This window comes from Lissotriton vulgaris, chromosome 7 (genome assembly GCF_964263255.1).
Source record: "Lissotriton vulgaris chromosome 7, aLisVul1.2, whole genome shotgun sequence".
Taxonomy (NCBI): domain Eukaryota; kingdom Metazoa; phylum Chordata; class Amphibia; order Caudata; family Salamandridae; genus Lissotriton; species Lissotriton vulgaris.
The window spans coordinates 1,122,526,451-1,122,548,814 of record NC_141695.1 but is presented as its reverse complement, the minus strand read 5'-3'; positions in this window follow the sequence as shown (position 1 = coordinate 1,122,548,814).

The following is a 22,364-nucleotide window of genomic DNA, read 5'->3' as shown; positions in this document are numbered from 1 at the left end:
TGAAGCACAATCAGGCATGGTATTCTACAGCTCTCCTGTTTGGCAGCACAAGCAGCAAGCTTTAAAAAATAAGTTTGTGGGCTCTCCTTCAGATGATTTATTTATATATTTATATATTTACTTTACAAACTAGAGTAGATTAATGTGTTGATCCTGCAGTGCAGCACTACACAATAGGCCCCTCGCTGCTCTGCATTGAATGACAGCAAAAGGGTAGGAATGCGTCCCATTTAAGGCATGGTTAAAGGCATGCCTGCATTGCATGCAGGATGGTTTGCAGGGACATGTTCCTGCACAGAAATAAATATATTCATCTTCTTTTTCCTCTCCTGGAAATCATAACTTTTTGGCCCATTCCCAGGTCTATCAGTTCTGGTAAATCTGGGAATACATCAACAATCATAGGCGTAGCATGGGAACACACATGTAGTACCCACAGAATGCCTTCCCAGGGCAGAGTAAAGCGACACAGTGAATTTCACTGCATTGCCATACTCCAGATTTATGGATCCACTCAGGGCCACGCAAAGTGGGCTTGCATGGCTTCATAAATCACATGTAAGGTTTGCATCGCTCTTGCACGATGTTGCATGGTACAAGACCAACACGAACTGGATCATAAATAGGCCTATAAGTGCTCCCATGCACACATGACAGGATGAGGCTCAGTGGAACAATTTCCAAATGTCACTCTATATTTCTTCCATTTTAGTGCAATTCTTTTCACCCACCACTTTTTTTCATCTCTGTAGGTTGTCGGTTCCTGCTAATAACATTTTCTCACTATACTTAATTTGAAATATATTCTAGCCTGGAGGCTGTGTAAATATGTTCGCCTGCCCCAGCATGTGCTGTCCACCAAACCCCTTTCAATGTTAAGCTATTGGAAGCAGCCTCAGTCTATTCAGGTGCTTAAAAATGGTAAGAATTTGGTAATAATTTGAAACAATTCATTTATTTTATGTATTTATTTGTTTCTCGAATTGAAAAGCAAAAACGTTTATTGATGATTATTTAAGAACGTTTTAAAATTATATCCATGACAAAAAAAAATCTCATTTTACTCCCATTAGGATCTGAAAAAAGCAGCAGGCCCACACCCCTGTGTGAAGTTTATGTTTGCAACATCCACAAATTTCTCACAAAAGGTTGTCAAATTGTACATATTTGAGTATTCATATGTGAGATATTGAGATATTTTTTTTAAAAAGTCAGAATCTCGATATTTTGTTGGCACCACGATAAAAATACTCAGTTTATACTTGGTTGTATGAATTTGGGTACCATTCCTATGTAATTTTGCAAAACTTGGATAACAACAACATTGCTTCTTTCTGCTACTAATGTAAAATGCGGAGTAAGGAAAAATAAAAGGAAAATGACACAAAGAATTTAGGGATAAACCGGATGTATAGCTTCTTGACATTTATTTATTCATATTAATGTATTTATTTTGCATCCGGATCTACTTACCAAGATACTGCGCACACCAGGGAAGAATAAACACATACATATTTGTCATAAAACAGGTTTTAAGGAATCATTTAGAAGGCGATGTCGTACAGGTTCAGGGAGACCTTGGGCCTAATTTACTAGTTATGACGCTGGGCAGCACAGCAGGTCTCTTTGCTGCTGTGCCCTGCTTAGAATGTATAGGGCAGGAGTGCACCGTATTTAAGATATACATTGTATTCCCGTCCTCTTCCACTGCGCTGGGACACAATTGGCTGCCTTGCACCAACGCAGCCACCCTTGCACCATGGTGCAAGGGTGTCTGCATTGTAGGAATGATTGTTTTTGTGCAAGTAGGTGGACCTTCCTTCATAAAATCAATCAATGTGGGTGTTTTCCTCCTTCTATGTGTGCTGCAGCATACATAGAAAGATGGAAAAAACAAGTAGAAATAAAATCATTTCTCCTCCCGATGCCCCCCTGGGAAGATGTAGGCTTTTAACTTCTTCCCAGGTTTACAAGCCCTTGTACATCTGGGAATGGGTCAAATTCATGGGTGTTGTGTGGTAACACCCACCGCATTGCTCATGGAAAGCTTTTGTGATGTAGCATAAAATAACGCAGCGACTTGCGCCTCATTGCCTTACTCCATATCTACAAGGCCATGAATCGCCATGCAAAGTGGCTTTGCGTGTCCTCGTAGATATGCGTCTGCAGTCTGCCCCATTAGTGCGTCAAGAAAGTGACACAATGGTGGCTCAATTAGCTAGTAAATAAGCCTCCTCGTTCAACAGGTACCGATTATGAAAGGTATTTTGGGAAATGCTGTTCAGCTTCATTTTAAGTTAAAAGACAGTTGTTTCTGTCTAATGTTCAATTACAAGTTAATGCCTTGACTCATGGATCATTGTCTACTAATTTTATATCCGAATCTGGTGGGATCACTCTGTTATTCAACCCTCTTAGGCATAGCAAATAAGTACTGCTGAATTCCACACGTTTTACAATGCTACAAAAAAGGTGGCAGCAAAAATTAAAGGCATTCTTAGACATCGATTCATCAGCATGGTAAAAAATAAATTTCTTCTGTCATCAGTAGAAAACATTCAGGGAAACAGACAGAGAAGAAGTTCCAGTAAAATAATCCTTAATAAAACAGACAATTGACTCCATAGGCTATTATAAAATATGTTATAAAACACTTTACAAAACTAGCAGTGGGTGAGTCAACAAATTAACAGGTAGAGCCGAGCCAGAGCCCAGCCATGGGTCTGGCTTGGCTCATAGAGCCGATGAATGAGCTCAGCCCTTAAAATGTGCTTTTTCAATCAGACAGCAAACGTAGAGTAAAATATGTTAAAGCTCCCTCAAAATTCAAGAAAGAGATTCTAACCTTAATATGTAACATCATAGCACTGTACTGAGAAGTACTTGCTAAAAGGGATCATTTTTAAACATGAACTTAGAACCATTCCTGCCCCTGGTGAACATTGCCATTAGTGAACTAAGAGGCAAGACAGTTGTCATGTGAACCCTGTATGTGGCCCTCATCATTATGCAGAAACATTATAGTCTATTAAATCAAACAGAAGATGTTTTTGTACAGCTAGTATTCTGAACTCACTTGTATCTGAAACTACTTTCATGTACACTTATGATGAAAAACTAGTTTTACTGTTTTACTGAAATAAAATATTAGGTTAAGCTCACACAATTCAAGCTGGAAAACACAATTTGGCCAGAATTTATGCATTCACTTTGTAAAAATTAGCTAGTAAATGGGCATCGGTTTGTCTCTTCTTCTTTATGTATTTTACTGCAGGTTTTATGTAGCGCAATTCCCACGCATAGGTATTTGAGCTCTTTACATAAGCACTAGTTACATTACACAAGATAACATTCAGTTTTTTCAGGCACTTGGAGATCAAGTGGTTTTCCCCAAACCACAGGATGTTGAGCTGACAAGGAGACTTGAACCTGATTTCCCAAGTCCAAAGACGGCAACTCTGGCCATAATAGCACATCCTGGATAGGGCACAAGTGGCAGGTAAAAGGCATTTGGAATGGTGAAGTTGTAGGTTTGCAAACGCATTTAGTTAAAATTTCCTTGAGAGAGCCATGCAGGTGACCCCAACCTGGATTCCCTTATGTGTCTACTTTTCAAAAATGGTTAGGTTTGCTAGGCTTCCCTAGAAGATTGCTATTGAGATCACAGACACCCAGATACCAAGGATGCTATTGGTCACCCTATTAAGACACATGAAGGGCATCTCAGCTGGAGTGCGGAAACTTATCATCCTCTTGCTCCTGTTAGCCAAGCACGGGGGTGATTCTCTGGGGTGCTGTGAATTGCTAAGAATTAAGGACTGGCTCTAGGATGCTGCATATTGCCCAGAGCAAGAGGATACATTCTGAATGCTGGCCCCACTCCAGCTGTGATCTAAGGATATATGAGGGTGGTTTGTGGACTGACGGCTCTCCAGGGAATGGGCAAATGTCAGCGATTGACGACCTAGCCTGGTACTGTGCTGCTCCGAGTTACATAGGAAGGCTGGTGGGCATTGCTGGCTCTTCTAGATGGGGATGTGGTGGCTCAAACTGATAAATATTAGTCTTTACAATGTATTCTGAAGTTTTTCCAAAAGATGTGTAAATGCATCATAAAATTGGAGGATACAGGTAGGAGGGTGAATATGGTTCAACCTTCGCCACTAGTTCGGTCTGCTTCTGTCATAGTAGCATGTTTATTTTCTCGATGTCAGTTGTATCTTTATTTCTCGATTAAAATGTTGATAATAAAAAGAAAACAACTACCATGCTGAAGCGGCCCACTTAGCATCCATTTTACTTTTCAGCAACAAATGACCAAAGCAGGGGTTTGTTACTGAAAAGTTAAAGAAAAATGTCTATGGTACGGAAAGTTTTTCTCCCTCCACATGATGAACAATTTTACTCTTCTCTACTTGAGATCATCACAGGCAAGAAAAAAAATAGTAGTGGCAGTTCTTTCCTATAGTAGGAAAGACTACTCACACAGTGACCTGGTGGCCTAAGGGGTGAAGGACCGCCAGGTCAAGCAGTGGAAATGACTAAGGGCCAGATGTAGGTAAATGTGAAATACTGATTCCTTAATACCAAATTTTACCGATTCAGTATTAAGGAATCAGTATCTCCGATGTACGTAAATATTCGGTAACATTTACTGATTCGGTAAAATTCGGTAAAAAATACCAAATCGGAGGCGATCGGTAAAAAAAATAATACCGAAACGCCAATAGCGAATCGTTATTCCCGAATCCATTACCGAATCGGTAAATACAAATCGGTAATTCAAAAATTCGGTTTTTGATGAATCAGCCAATCCTGTGCATCCCAATTACCTCCCACACAGGAAGTGGGCACACCCAGGCAGCTGCACTGAACCTGGAGCTGACTGTGAGGCAGGTAGCTGAGCAGAGGATCCAGGAACAACACAGCCTCTCATCTTCAAATAAAAAACAACAAACCTTGGAAATGGCAAGCCAGGAGAGAGAGAAGGAGGGAGAAGAAATAAAAAGGAAGATGAAGTTTAGCGAGAAGGAGCTGGAGGTTCTAATCCAAGACGTGACCAAGGACCATGAGAAGCTTTTTGGAAAGCAGTCCCTCCATTTTCCTGAGTCTCAGAAGAGACAGATCTGGCTTGGGATCCAGAGCAAAATCAATTCAATTGGGGTCACCCAGCGCTCCATTGAGGACATCAAGAAAAGGTGGTACGACCTGAGGAAGATGGCGAGGCAAGGATGGTGGGGAGGCAGAGGTAGGCCAGCAAAACTGGTGGAGGGAGGAGCACAGCACCTACAACAACAGCACTGGAACTCATGGTAGAGTCCACCCTCCAGCCGGAGAGTGTGAGTGGCATGGGAGACGGAGACAGCTCTGCCAGAGCTGCCAGGAAACAAGGTAAGATGCATGCCCAGCATGCTGAGCTTCCCCTTCCCCAACCCCAATCCACATAGAGGCATAGGGGCTCCCACTCCAGGCCTCTTTTTTTTACTCATTACCTCCTATGCATTGTGGGAGATGTAGTCTTAGGGAACACATGTACCGAACATTCAGCCTAGCAAATCCAATAGCATGTGAAAGCAATTAGCAAGCCGAGGACAGTCAGTGTGATTGGTAGGCATGACATTTAATGCAATGCATATGCAGCCAGAGAAGTGAGTATATCTACATTCTGTCATTACAGGGGAGACATCTCGTAGTGCAGCAGAGGGGAGCAGAGCGAAGGCACCCAGGCCAGAGGGGAGACAACAGGAGGATGAGAGGTCGCCTGCAGGGCACACAACCACCGCACCACCACCAGCAACTTCTTCTTCTCCATCATCACCACAGCACCAGACAACACCGCCATCTTCCCCAACTCTATCCCCACTGCCACAATCACCACCACAGTCAGGCAGGAAGCATGCAGTGGCCACCCTCCAGCAGATGGAGGAATCGAAGGAGGAGGGCACAGGGGGCCAACAGTCTCCAGTCGATGAGGACGGCAACATGGAGAGGGCTGAGAACCATCATAGCGCCCACACATCCTCAAGACGCCGCAGGGTAAGGCCCAGCCCAGCCAGTCCTCAAGTCTTGAAGCAAGGTGAAAGTGTCTTCGCTGGACTGGAAGGCAACATGCTTAAGGTCCAGCGCCTGCAATGGAGAGAGATGCGGTCATTGCATAGAGAGATGTCTCACATGAACCGAATTGAAAAGGGCATAAGTGCAATGAACAACAACCTGTCTGAGGGCATGAGAGACGTTGCGACGTCTGTGAGCCAGCTATGCAGCCAGTTGGAGCAGGACCGTCTTTGTAGGAGCAGAGAGAGGCAGAGACTTGAGGCTTATACCAAGGCGGTGAACCGGCTGTCCACTGCTACCTCCCTAATGTGCAGACGGTGATTAGCCATGCAGGAGGAGATGGCACATTGTAGTAGGGATGTGGCTCGGGGGATGGTGTCAATGACCTCTGCACTGGAACTGCTGCAGAATGAGAAGGTGGCCAATATGGAAGCGGGGGGGACAGTGAGGAGGCTACAAGCCGTAGTAGCATTACGCCCCCTCCCACCGAGAGCAGGAGGCGCAGCGACCACCACAGCGCTGCCCAGGAGCATACAGGCTGTACAGACAATGGAGCCAGGGAACGTGGAAGTGCAGCACGTGGGCGCAGGAAATAGATCCACCTAGGACTTGGGACTCATTTGATGGGTGATGTAACCCATGTCTGCATGGACACTGGTTTTGATCCTGGTGGTGTGCTTAATAAACACCATCACACAAATACAGTAACTGGCTCTGTCTCCTTACTCACTCAGAAATAGTTGCATGTTATCTCAGCACGTCTATGTCTCTCATCCTGTTATGCTGCGACACCAGCTGCGCAGGGCTCTGTCTGGGGATTGGCCTCGCCCTCGTCCTCAGAGTCAGTTAGTTCAACAGCTGTTCCTTTTTTTGTGGCAAGGTTATGTAGCATTGCACATGTTGCTATTATTTTGCAACATTTGGTGGGGCTGTACTGACGTTCACCTCCACTTTTGTGGAGGCAAAAAAAACATTCTTTTCAGTAGTCCAATGGTGCGCTCCACCACGTTGCACGTGCCCTTATGTGCCACATTGTATCTCCTCTCCCTTGGGGTGGTTGGGTTGAGATATGGGGTGAGCAGGAAAGATCGGAGGGCATATGCGCTGTCACCTAAATGTGAAAGAAAGTGCCATTAATTTGTGTCACCAATAGGTTAATCCAAGGTATACATCAGGGTGTGTGACATTGATTTGCCTAGTAGGTATCCTTCTCTGAATTCACCAGCAGCCAGAAGTGTGTAGATGCCACAGTTCCTGAATATGTAGGAGTCATGGGTTCTCCCTGGGAATTTGACAACAATGTCAGTGATGATGAAGTTATCATCACATATCACCTGCACGTTTATGGAGTGAGTGGATTTGCGGTTGCGGTAAATGTATTCTGTTGCTGCTGGTGGGCAGATTGGTATGTGGGTCCCATCGATGCAGCCTATTACGTGTGGGAACTGTGCCTTTTGGTAGAAATCCAGCTTGGTCTTTTGCAGCTCCGCCTCTGTGCTGGGGAAGGTTATGTAATGATGCATTCTGTCCATCATGGCATCCAGGAAGGTGTAGAAAAAATGGTATAGGCTGCTCTGTGACACACCACCTACTGCGGCTATCACACCCTGGTAACTTCCTGATTCCAGGAGGTGTAGGCAACAGAGCACCTGTACATGGGTGGATATTGCTTGCGCCCTTGGTGTCTAATGCTCAAGATATAGTTTCAGGTCCTATATCAGGTCAAGGATGGTGTGTGGGTGTAGCCTGTACCTGTCATGTATTTCAGGCTCAGTCAATTGGAACAGTGTGACACGCAGTCTGTACACACGCTCTTTCCGTTTCCAAAACCTCACTCCTGCTGCTCTCAAACAAAGCCGCCTTGCTATGAGGTAGATGCCCGCCATTGTGTTCACACTGTTGCATTTTGGGGTTGTTTTTATGCACTGCACCTGATTACCACCTGCTCTGGATCAGTGGTAAATACTGATTTGTTAATACCGATTTTGGTCAAATTCAGTATTACCGAATTTTGCTACATTGCATTTTGGAATTTTTACTGATTCGTTATTTACTGATTCGGTATTGTTTGTTTCGGTGTTCATCGATAGGTTACTAAGGAATCGGTAACTGTTTCCCTTGGATTTACAGATTCATTATTGACGAAGGCATTCGTTAATACGTACATCGCACAGGGCTAAATACTGGTCGGTAAAGCTGAAATTTACCAAATTTCAGCTTTACCGACTGGTATTTGGCCACCTACATCTGGCCCTTAGTTTCTATCAGCATAAACCCAGAAGTTTTCCGTCCCCATTCCAGAAGCCGATAGCAGGACTAGAGTTACCCATTCTAGCTAGTATCTCCATGACAGTACGTTGTCGCAGCCAAGACCCGGAATTACCAAGTCCAATGCTACATATTATAATAATAATAATAATTGTTATTATTATTTGTATTATTGTTGTTGGTATTAATAATAAGAAATAATAATATTAACACCAATAATAATAATAATAACAATAATATTATGCTTTAGCTGGTTAAAAAAGATAACCATAAAAGAAACAGCCAAATATAACATTAAACAATATAAAGAAATATCTAAAACCATAAAATACTTAAACCAGATGAAAAAGCTCAGCACATCGCATGATTTCATGAACACAGATAAAGTGCAGACAATTGGCTAAGGTATATCACTTCAAAATAAAGTGCAAGACCATAGAACGATGTGCAGTAACACACAGTCAACCAAGACGTCATTGTTGGACAAAAGGGCACCCCCTTTGGACAACTGTTGAAATCAAGGTCAGGTCTACTGAAGTTTAACAATGCTGTTTAAAAAGGACCCTACATGCACACAAGTGTGAACATACCAAGGAATAAGAAGGAACAGCATTATGGGCCGAACCTGAATAAAACTTCTGTTTTTTTTAAATGGGAATCAAAACGTAGATTCAATCTAAACCTGGATAAAAGTTGGAGGTGGTAAACATTGTTAACCCAGGTTAGTCACAACTCAATTGAATGTGCAGTTTTTACCAGGTAGTGGCCTGAGAAGCAGGTTTCTGTAATTTAAGGCCTTCTCGGTCTTCAGAGAGGCGTGATAGCATATTCACCCCCAAATAATCAACCTTGACAACTCTTTCAGGAGACAAAAACAAACTAGGGTGACCCAACTTATTAAATTCAGACCTGATATATCTCAACCAAGGAATAGCCTTTGTGTTCAACTAGAGACAATCCCTGATTATAAGCCTTCTCATCATTGGCTCGCTCTTGTGCCAGATGCAGTTCCAGTGTAGCAGTGGCCTGAGTTTATTGGTGTCTGAGATACATTTAAGGCCTAGTTCCTCATGCATCACAAATGTTGTGGAACTATGAGAGACCGTCAGAAGCCGCCTTGTAAACCTATTTTCTTCCAATTGAAGGCAGGTACAGTCCCAACATCCCAGAAAATACTGCTGTAACAAGTGGCGGATACACACTTGACTTCATAGATATGAATCATGAATTTTATATCTTTCCTGCTAACCCTGGATCTGAAACACATGACTGCCCCACATAATCTAGCTAGGTGGCTCGTTTTGAGAAAAGTATGGGGTCCCAGGAGCAGCTGTCATCAAAAAGAATACCCAGATAATTAAAAGTCTGCACTTGAGTGATCTTTGTATTGTTGTAGAAGTGGTTTTTTGTGTTAACAAGATTGACACAGGTGACCCAGTCAAAAATGTTTGAGTTTTTTACCGTTAAATCCAGGCCACCCATAAAGCCAGCAAAGGAGTTATAAAGCCAGCAAAGGAGTTAAGAAGCAATGGGAGCCTTAATGCAGCCTTTAATATAAGGACGGCATTATCTGCATATAAAAGGACTAACAGGGGTCTAGTGCCAAAACAAGGTAGATCACACTATTTGCTTTGCAGCATGCCTCTAAACCATTAATGTAAATTGTATATAAGCAAGGAGCCAAGATGCACCCCGGCCTTAACCCCAAGGTGACTGGAAAGTGTTTAGTGCCCTCCTCCCTGAATCCTACTGATGCAGACATATCCATATGAATGTCTGCCAGAAAGGGGACCAAGGCTGCATTAACCCCAAGGGATAGCAGGATTGACCATAACTTAGAGTAATTTACCTAGTCAAAATATGAAGTAAAGTCCATAAAACCCAGAAAGAAAGTACCTTTTGTAGCCATCGTATTATTCTGAACTAATAAGTGCAGATTCAGACTTTGGTCGATACTGCTCGGGTCAGGCCTAAACCCATACTGTGAGTTGGAAATGATGTTATTCTCCTTTTCCCATGAGGACAACCTTTATAGAACCACCTGGCTCAGAACCTTAAAAGTGGTGTCAATCAGGGATATGGGCCTATAACATTTTGGGTCAACCCGGTCACCCTTTCTGAAAATCGGCACAATGATGGAATGAAACCTTGAACTGGGTGGGCCTATTGATGCAGCAGCAAATAGAATGTTATTCAACAGAGGGGACTGCATCATTCCTAAAAAGATAAGCAGAGACACCATTGGACTGGCAGCCTTATTCCAAGCAAGTCCCCTAATGGCATGCATGACTTCATTGATTAAAAAGCCGAGGCTAGAGGTACTTGGTGTCACATTCCAATAGATGAGGTAGCAAACTCTGTACCATCCACAAAGGAATACATTTGGAAAAAGTGGTGCATATGATTCCAAATTGTGGGCCCATTTCAATGAACATTGACTTTTTGCTTTCAGCAGAAGAAAAATGTGGGATACATAATTGGTTTTACCAGCTATTTTCCCACACCCAGTAATATTTTAAAATCAACCGGCTTCATCCAAAATTGCAGCACTCAAACAGCCCTTCTGCAAGTGATTGATTATGCGCTGCATATACTCAACTCTGGTGAATCGTGTCTTCTGATTCTTCCATACCTCTCTGCAGCCTTTGACACTGTTAATCATAGCACCCTCCTCAACACTCTTCAACAGAGAATGGGATTGGATGGCACAGTGCTGAAATGGTTTGCTACTTTCCTCTCGGACAGATCCCAAATGATTAAGATAGCGAACAATCTTTCATCTCATTGGCTGTAGGTCAAGGCATCCCTCATGGTTCTATCCTGGCACCCACCTTGTTTAATCTCTATCTGGAACCATTAGGGAACCTCCTAAGCAAATCTGGGATCCATTACCATCTTTATGCGGATGACACCCAAATCTACCTCAAGGTGTCTTCCGCACACAATCTCTCACTTCTCAACTCTACTCTCAATTCCATTCACAACTGGTTGTTAGCCCACCAACTCATTCTAAATATCGCCAAAACTGAATTCCTCCTCCTTTCTACCTCTCTCTCACCTCCTCCCCTCCAATCGTGGATGGATCAGCAGAACTTACTCAACAACAAACCCATCATTGTCGACAGCGCTAAATCCCTAGGTGTCATATTTGATAAAAGACTCAAGCTAGTCTCCCACATCAACTCTATTGGCAAGAATGCACAATACCAGTTGCGCCTTCTGTGGGGGATCCGTCGGTTTTTCCAGGAGAAAGACTTAAAAACCTTGGTACAATCGCTGGTGCTCTCAAGACTGGAGAATTGCAGTTCTCTTTTGACGGGCCTACCTAAATCTCACCTCTCTCCTTCTAAATTCATCCTCCATTCAGCAGCTTGCTTCATTACACGGTCTAAACGATGTGACCACGTCACTCCTATCCTGTCCTCTCTTCGATGGCTTCTGATCGAGGCAAGATCTATCTATAAAACTGCCTGCATCACGCATAAAGCCTTGCACACGTCCTCCCCTCGTTACCTGGCAAACAAACTGAAATTGTCCGGAGGCTCTCCACCCTCGCGCAATGCGGAAAAGCTTCTGCTTGAGCCCCCAGTCTTCAAAAGCGAAAGATTGATGGCACAATCCTTCTAAGGAGATGCAGTGAGAATCTGGAACTCACATCCCCCATTGCTCAGTGCCACCTCCCCTACCCAGATCTTCAAAGCTGATCTCAAATCTCTCCTCTTTCAAAGACACTTTCAGAACTAATACTTTCATGCTCAGGCCCCTTTTGGAAGTTCACTCCTCATTGTAAATTTATGTTTTTTCCTGTACATTCCTCACTCCTGCGTGCTTTGTTGGATTTTATGTCTATGTAACCTTCATTTTTAGTCTCCTGTTTTTCTTTCTAATGTTTTATTGTATTCCACTGTTCTCTTGTAATGTAACTGGCTCTATTGTACATCGCTCTGACACCTTCGGGTAATGTCCGCGCTTTATAAAAATGCACTAAATACATTTTTTTAAAAATGGTATTTTCAATAGAGATACCACTCCACATCTGCTTGACCTGCACCAAGGGCTGGTAGGGATGGAAGAACTGGAAGGTTGGTGGCGGGGCAGCAGGTGATTCTGTTCTTCCTTTCTCTAAATGAACGCTCTATCTCTTTGTCCTTCAGTTTATGTCTATGTCAAAATGAGGTGATCTCATTGAAAAAAGGTAACACAGAACTAACTCAGTGCAGCACAGTGTAGCAAGTCACTTTGCTGCGCTGCTTGATAGGGAAAGTACAGAATTGCATTATACTTAACATTATACAGCGCATTCCTGTTCCACAGGCTGCCTATCGCCAACGCGGCACCCTTGCACTATGGTGCAAAGGTGCCTGCTTTTTAAACAGGATTGTTTTTGTGCAGGAAGGTACATCTTTTTGCACAAAAACAATCCCTTAAGACATTTTCCTCTTTCTATGTGCTGAGCAAAGCAGCGGACATAGAAAGAGGAAACAATGGGGAAAAATAAACCTCTTTCTCCTTGTTATGCCTCCCCTGGGGATACCCAGGTCTACCAGTAATGGTAAATCGAGGAATGCATCCAAATCCATGGGTGGTGCGTAGGAACACCCACGCTCCTCCAATGGAACGTCTTCCTGCGCAGAGTAAGGCAACACAGCAATTTATACTACGTTGCATTACTCTAAATTTATCAAGCCACCAGGGCGATGCAAGGTGGCCTTACGTGGCTTGATGACTCTAACTTAAGAGTTGCATCATTCTTGCACTGTGTTGTGAAAATTAAACTGATGAAGCACTGCTACCACTTTCTCCCTCTCAATAAGAGCTTCCACCATTCTCACTCTTCCTCTTTAAATTCAGCAATACATCATCTTTCACTTAACAACCAAAAGTTGGGCAGTGAGCTTTCTGCTCCAATGTGCTGATGAATTAAAAAGAGCACTTCTTCTTTCGTCTAGAAAAATAAGGGCATCCTCATGAAACATAATTCTCTCTAATAGCCAGCTCCACTAGGCAAGGGAGAATTGCTTCTTGCCGGGAAGCTGGAGGATAAATAAGCCAGTAAAATTATCTCTAAAAATGAAATGAACAGCAGAATGTTTTCATCTGAATGTGGAACACATGGGACCTCAGATAACACAGAAAATAAATGCAGTGTTCTCTCCGACCCCATCTCCTCCCTTTGAGGCAATGCTGGAGCAGTCTATTGTGGTGCACCAGTGCTCTAAACTGATAAAAAAATGTACAGAATCAAGAGTCAGTGAAAAATAAATACAGATCTGTTATTGTTCCTGCGTTCGCGGTGTTGATTTTATGTAATGACTCTGACCATTGAGACCCCTGTTCCCTATTAGATGTCTCACAACAAACATTAGGGTTATGTTTGTTGACAGCTTTCTAATGTGAGCCTTGAACCTTCTCTGCGACATACAGAACTTGGAAGATAAAACATACACAGTGTTTATTTCATTCTCGGTGCTAGTAAAGTACAGAATGTACAAGGAGGGAGTTAAACGCTAATTTGTGGAGGTAAGTCTCATATTTCTCCCTCCTCAAAAGTTTAGGGTTTAGTTAACTGTACTACACAAACGTTTGGTTGTCAGTCCTTTTCTGAAACAGTCGAAATGTGGTTCCTAACTGAGCCCCCGGTTCTGTGAGTTGCAGCATTTGAGTCCCTTGACTACTGTAAACATGTCTCCATGTTTATTATATCTGTAGACTGAATGTTGTGAGACAAGGAATGTCCAGCACACACCTCTTTTAGGCATGTAGTGGGTAGCCACCGCCAGTGGTCTCTAGCACGTTTGCCCTAATAATGCCTAATAAGCCATGTGCATTGTACAAGGACCTTAAACTTAATCCACCAGCTGCTTGTACACATGGAAGTGCTTCCAAACTACATGTGCGGCTGGCGGCTCCACCTCTCCGCATTCTCCGGCTGTTGTAATGGGTCCACTCAGGAAGGAACAATCATGCGGGGTATGGCTGAATGGTGACTACTATATTTTTAGAGGCGGCACCATCTTCATCCTCCCATGTCTTCATGTCTCGTGCTTCACTAAAGCTTCAAGAACGTTAGTAAAACACTTTGCTCGTCTAGGGTGTGGTTACCCAGCCTCCATCTTGTGCCACGAGGACCTGAACATCCCAAAAAGATTCAATCGGCCTGCTAAACTCACTTGAATGCTAACCACGTTCATTAAACCAGTTAACTTTTCTTACACATGCCACACACTCAGGTTTTGAGGGAAGGGCCTGTCATGGCTGTTTAGCAGAACAATGGAGACCAAGGACAGTACACGTCTGGCTTACTACCAGGGACAGGAAACGACGGCCTGTGTGGTACTAAAGGTTCACAAATGTGTACTGCCACTACTATAAAGTGCCTATGAGCGGTACATGGAGAGCTGTCTCACATAAAAAGGACGGCATGGTGGTGCGCCCATCCAAACCAGAGTCCTACTCACAGTCTTCCGGACCTTTACACATACAAGGCCTCAGTGCACTTGCATGCTTTTCACACGCATTCTATATTAAAATCCCTTGGAAACCTACTGCTGGGTAACTCAGGGCAGGTGCGCAGGCTTAAAAACCATGTAGGGGTCCTTTCCATCCAAAACAATATGTTTTCTTTTGGAATTCGAATTCCATCCAATTACCCTATGTAAGATCTTGGTGCTCTTTAATATGGGCAAGTTGCTTTATTTCTGTGGAGAAACGAATATATTAAACTGTGATTTCAGTTCTTCAAGCACCACTTACATAGACAGATTGCATATAAAGGGCTGTGTTTAACAGAGCAACTCTGGAGCATTTCAGAGTTGACTTCATCATTATCCCTGAATTCAAAGCCATGGAGCCTGACGCGAATAGCATGTTCTGGGACTGGAGCCCTTCCACAGAAGTAGTATCAGGAAGTCGTTTGCCGGATGTACCATGTTACAACGCATACCATTACAACTACCTACTATTACAACGCGACCATTACAACGCATACCATTACAACGCATATCGCTTTGGGGTGCTGGATAGTGGTAAGTATAATTTACTATTCCAACTCCAGCCCCTGTGGACACTAGGGAAGGTGTTGGATGGTAAATTATACTTATTCCCTATCCTAGAGCGCCCCCCAGCGCAATGCGTTGTAATGGTATGCGTTGTAAAAGTTGCGTTGTAATAGTAGGTAGTTGTAAAAGATGCGTTGTAACAGGTGTATACCCGTTTGCCTTATAAGTCATGAGGTGTTTAGCAGATTCTGCCCCTTGTGGAATCGGACCTGGGAAACTGATGGTATGTCAACAGATCTGTGCAGGGCAGAGAATGACCTCGGTAGGTGAGAAACCTTCCCTGTCATCAGTCAGGCTAATGGAGACTAATCAAAGGAGGGGTGGCATCGTCAAAGACCTCTGAGCAAAGAGATACGACTTTCTAAAGTGTTTTTTTCTCCAATTAAGTAAAAGAAAGTCGAAAGACATCTATTTTCTCAATTTCACAATTCAAATTATTTTGAAGTGCCTATGTCCCATAATGTGGATATTTCCAGATGCACAGGTGTGACATCTGCATATTGGTGCATAGCAACTTCTACCTCCTCCGTCATGATTTCTAAACGCTGCTATAAAGGTTCAACATCAAAGGCAGAAGAACCAAACTGTGAGGAGCACCACATATGACTGGTAATGGATCTGTGATGTCATTCTCCTACCTAATCAATTACTTGAGCTTAGATAGGAATCAGGAGAACTATCTGTGAACCATCTGTGGTTGTATAAGAACTTCGCCTGGACAACAAATTCTGAGGATATTATAATTATGCACCAACCAGTCTGAGTTGACATTCCAAGAAGTATTGATCTTAAAGGACTCAAATGGCCATCTCCACCAAATGTCATGTCTAACTGGTCCTGCTACAGGGAAATATGATTTGAATCCTAAATGCTGGACAGAACCATTATTATCTCAGCTGAGGGCGGCAACTGAGCGAAAAGTTGCATGAGTTTTATTTGCTGTACTTTGGTTCTGCTCACGTTTTGAAGTTTTGAAGGAATTTTGCCAAAGTCATGAAACTTCATGGTAGATTGTGGCAGGAGTTCGGATCTGCAAAATTAGGCCGTGCTGGAGAAAATCCATCAAACATCCTCTTTGCAGATATATTTTTGGCAAGGTAAGTGAATCTATTTTTTTAATTATTTTGCTAATAAAAAAAAAACACCTGCTTCCTTTAAAAAACGTCACAGAAAAGCGTAATTGGGTGAAGGGAAAACGTAAGCAACAAAGTGAAGTAAAAATGCTGAACCTCGATAAATTCCCCCTTGTACCTAAAGCTTGTTTACTCTACGAATGCTCGAATGATAAATAAAAGATTCAAAGAACGTTCACCACGACATCTTGTAAAATTAAAGGAGTTGTTGGCAAGCCTCCCACAAACCAAAAAAGCACAATTGTGCCTCTAATGAGACTCTGAGTGATTTACCCACCTCTATCCAGGACAGAACTGCTAAGGGTCAAGCAATACCCCCCGAAATATGCATACTGTACTCGTTCTCTGGTGTCCATATTTTCTCTGTGCGCTTTAAAGACACTACCACAGGAAGGAAGTCAGAAATCACGAAACAGAAATTCCAAATGCATTCTGTAGCCCAAGAGTCAATCAGCGACTTCAATGCCTTTGGGGCAACAGACGTACGCTTTCCATTAGAAATGCATAGCTTTGAATTACTATTATATTCAAAATGCAGAATTACAGATGGCCTGGAAAATGAATACATTAACCATTAAAGCGTGCATTTTTGGGAGTACGACGTGCAGTGCATTTTTTAAATAAATGCTCTCTCTGCTTTAGGGGTTGATTCCCTTTAAGGTTATACCTCCTAAACAGTAACATGAGAATTTTGCCACAAATTAATTTGATGACTTTAAAATGTATCTATGTAACCAATTGTAGTTGTATGTTAAGCAATTCTGCAGCCATTCTTTAATATTCAGAGAGCCACATATCAAAAGAACAGTCCGGGCCAGATTTACTAAGGCCCTGTGCTGGGTAAAGTTACCCAACGTTGTATTTGGTGTTTACTTTCCAGTGTGAAAGGCAATTTGCTCTGTAAAAGTGCCTTTTTCTCATCTCAAAATACACTTTGTGCTGAGGGTGGCGTTTTGCATCACGTTGACATAAAGCCAAAACTACTAATGTAGAAAGGGCTTTGAGCAAAAAATAACGTCTCCACGAAGCAGGCACCAACAAGGAGAAATGTTTTCATTTCTAAAACAAAACCCACACATTGCCTGTGTTCTAAAGTACACAGCTCATATCTAATGCGTGGGGTCCCTCTATGTTTGCCACCACGCCAGAATGTGTACTGAGAGGGCATGCTTCCAGTGCAAATCGTATGCTAGATAGTGCACATTTTCCTTTGCGACGCTGTGCATCAGGCAAGGCAATCTTTTAGAGTGTCAGTGCCGGGGATAACAGTATCAGCAGGACAATGTGAGCAGATGTTGCTCTGCATAGTATTTTCCTCTGGCTCTACCCAGTGCAGCAATTGCTACATTGGGTTGCACAAAAAACTAGCAATGCTGCCTCTTGTATTTTTAATGAGCGAATGGAGCAATATCTTTTTCCAAGAGACAAACAGAAGTCATGTAGATTTGGTCGTAGGGATTTATCAATCAGGAAATCTGAGTTCTAGTCCTTATTTAGGCATGTAAAAAATGCAGAAGATACTGACTAAACAGATTATTTCTCCTGTGACTCGGTTAACATGTGCACTAAACTTTGGGGTACATGTAGTTTTACGAGGGAATTTAGTGACTCTAAAGCCTATGATACACTAAATCACACGGTTTTTCACCCCCTAAATTGCTTTTTTAAATGTACTAAACCAATTATGACATTTGGTGAAAGGTTACTGAATTGCAAAATGAGTTTTGAAATCCATTAAAAATCACACATTTGAAGGTGCATGTTTAGGGTATTCCTTCCAAATTGCGTTTCTGAATGCTATGTATCAATGGTTTGTGCCCGATGTTTATGTCGCAAACCAATAATAGGGTACTGACTCCTCAAAAGAGGTGGCAACCCTTCATAAAGAATAAATGCGTCCTTGTGTGACCATCTCCCTTTTGTGAAAGAAAAAAAAACGTGTTTGGCACTAGGCAGTAGTCCAGAGGACCACTGCCATCTCTTAAACAAACTTTAAAAAAAAATGTTTTCTCCTAAATACAGACCCATTTCTTTTAAGGAAAATAGGCTGATATTTACAAAAAATGACTTATTTTAAATGTGACCAAAGACCTGGCAGCCTGCTGACCATTGCAGGTCGTCATCATGATGATAGCATCCACTGGGACAGAGTAAATCGCAATTTGAGCCCTACCTCATGAATATTGATGGGGCAGACTGAATCGGGGCCTACTCAAAATGATGAATTTGTGAACTGACCTATAAGTACATAGGTCAGTTGGCAAAATCAAGATTGATAGCAAAACATCAGTACGCAATTTGTGACCATATTTTGTGAATTGCTACTTCTTTGTACATCTGAGCAATGAATTGGTATTAGGTACTATGTCAAAAAATGGCAAACTTGACATTCACAAATCTTTAGAAAGAAAATTTTCTTTCTTTTCACCATCATGATTATTATGGATTTCAAACTTTTCAGAGTATTTATTTTTTTGTATTCCAGTTTAAATACAGTTTTCACACAGAGGACAGAATGCCACATACAATCCACCAGGCAAATGAAACAAGGGTTCTAAGCATATTTTCAAATTGGTATGTGGGTTTAAAAGTATAAACTTCATATCCCTCTAAAATAGTAAGGCCCCCATTAGGATGGTGGGCGGACTTTGCCCGCCCGCCATCCTCGCGGAAAACGGGACCGCCCGCGAGCTGAGCTGCGGTCCCGTGATGCATATTATGATGTGCCGGCCACAGTGGCAGGCTCATCATGCATTTATAACATTGCGGCAGGCGGTGTTTAGACCAGTACCCGCTGCAGTGCTATAAATGCATGGCATGCTTTTGCATACACAAAGTGGCAGGCACCGCCCGGTGCCTGCCGCATTGTGTATGCAAAAGCTGGGGGGTACCACAGGTACCCCCATGTGCACCCCCACCTCACCTTCACCATGTGGGCCCACAGGGTCCCCCAAAGTAAAGACCGCCTGCCTTTCCGTGGCGGCATTGCCACCACGGAAAGGCATCTCCCAAAGCCCATGCTAATATGGCTGGTGGTGTCTGATAGACACCGCCACCATATAAACCCTTTTCCACCCCGGCTGCAAGGCAACCAGGGGAGAAAAGCAGCGGACGGTGTTTCCGTCCGCCGTGGTCCCCCCGCCATAGTAATATAGCGGGGGGAAGCGGGTGGCGGGCAGACAAGGATGTCAGATGGATCGCCACCGTCCGCATGGTGGTGGCGATCCGCCCGAAATCCTAATGGGCCCCAAAGTCATTTTAAGACAGGAAACGCAGTAATAGCAAATCAGAATGTTTGCCTTTTGTGGCACATTTTTTTCATTAGTTTCAGCCTAGTTACATTTTATTTGGTTGTTAAATACAAACAAACGCAAAGATACAGTGTTACCTGCATATGTTAAATTTATTAAATAATAAATAGGGGTGGGCAGAACTCGAAGAATTTCACTGCTCAGAATTCTGCAGAGTTACACAAAAACCCGCAAGATTCCATGGAATTCCACCAATGGGCAGAAATGTGCACATTGCACTACGGTTTAGAATCTGAGCTGAAAAATCCGTGCAAATGGCACCACACAGTGCCAGAGTGCAGCCATTTGAGTTGATTTTGCTGCTGCTCGAGAAGAAAGTTTACTTGAGAAGCAGCCCTCTGACAGCGACCGCTTGTGACAACCACATTAAAAAGTCAAGCTGGAAGGCCTCTTAGAGTCTGGAAATCATGATAGGGGACACCAAATTTCGCTCATCAGCTCGCATTTCTGGACCCTTGTCATAGATAAAATTCTGCCTCATGGCCATTGGCAGAATTTGGCCAGAACTCTGAATTGCAAGAGTAATGCAGAGGCACCCCAATTCCACCAATTCCGCAAGAGGAATGACATTTTCTGCCCGAGCCTAATAATGAAGCAAAGGTACAACATTTTACACATTATGGGGCAGATGTACGTTTCCTGGCACATCCCTGCAAACCAGCAGGGATGCGCCAGGAAAGATGTGTGACGCAATTTTACCCTTGCGCCGCCACAGATGCGCCGCATATACAATGCGGCGCATCATTGCACAAGGATAAACAGATGCATGTCGCATCTGCAGGCGTAAGGTTGGTGCAGTGCTGGAGTTCTGTCACGGGCACGACACAACTTCAGCACTGTTCCAACCTGGCCTATCCTCAACATGGTGTGTCACGCATTACGCCTGCTTCAAGCAGTCGCAAGGTTGTGATGCAGTGGCGTTGGAAAAGTAACTGAGTGAAATCTTGTAGATTTCACTCATGTACTTTTACAAGGCGTTCCTGCAATGGAACGCACCCACCCCTGCGCCGGAACGCCCACATCAGACCTGACGCAGGTTTCATGTGGCGCAGTGCTTTACAACGTGACGCTTCTCTCTAGATGCGTCACGTTGTAAATAGGGCGCAATGTGGCGCATGGTTGACACCGCCGCTGCTTTACAGAAGTGATGCAACAGTGGCGTAAAAGTGTCACAAAGGTCTTGTAAATCTGCCACAGAATGTCTAATTTGTAAAATATTAGCTCATACTTCATCACTGTTTCTCCGTCATGCTCTTCCTCTTTCATTCTCCCTCTTTTGCTTTGCTTTCTTTTGTTCTGGATCAAAGTCTAATGATGAAAAGCACGAGCTTCAGTCCCCAAAAATAAGTACCGTGGGCCCCACCTGCATCCATGGATTGAACTTAGGGACTGACCATTCTACACTTCCTCTTTGATCTGGCTCATTCCTTTCCCCGAAAAGTCATTGAATTTTTACATACAAAATATGCAAAATGTATAAATTAGAGTGTGCCAAATTTGACTGATGAACAAATAGCTGCATATCCACAACAGGAACACAAAAAATGCACAGAGAAAGAACACGTACACAGCAACAAATCTCATTTTTAAGAAGGCTTCAGTTGTGAGAGATACATCGAGTAGATTTGTTGAATGGTCACTCACTGTTCAAAGGTATGAAGCTCCCATTTCTTTCAGTCTATTTCCTCTAAATCCATGTTCTACTTTTGCCAATTTGAATAAACCGATTTATTGGACTCAAAATTAGGAATGTATGAAGGCTTCTATTTGAGTCTCCCACTCCCATGGCTATCAACCTGCTGGTGGCTTCCTCGCTTTTCAACAAGGAAACTTTATCGAGCAAATTCAAGGTCAAATACCTTGGTATTGTCCATTCAATAACTAAGGGATAGAAGTATTCTTATTTAGTGAGTCACAATCCAGTTTAGAAACACTAAATCAAATAAATTGGACACATTAAAGGATGGAAAACCCCTTACCATTAAGTTTGGAAATTAAATGAAATGAATGCCCCATCACTATTTTGGGGCCAGACATAGCGATTCACTAACAGCAATTCAGTTTTTGTGATTCGCAGACCATTTGTACTAAAGATTTGCAAAGAGCAAATGGTTGCAGATCCTTGAATTTGCTCATGAAAATTATTACAAAGTGGAAACAGGTAGTAATCATGTCCAAACTATGTAAGGATGTGTTTCCTTTTTGTCCTTTTAAAGTGACTACCCTATATTCGATAACAATGAGAGTGAGGCTTCTGCTAATGCAGCAAAGGATGAGAAGGTGTCAGTAAAGGATTTTTAGGGTTAGTATCACTATATTGGACCAAACAGAGGAGTAGATTTCTAGCATCTCAGAGTAGGCCACAAGATTTAATAGTTGAGTTAAACTCAATATGTAGGGGAAATACCCAAAGAACTGTGGCCTCACCCACAGATTTACAAGTCTTGTGTTCATTATATCAGTTTTCACACCACTGTAGCAACTGCAGGAGGTGTGTTCGAGAGTTTCCTTTCTAGATTTTCAGAGATTCCAATGATGCA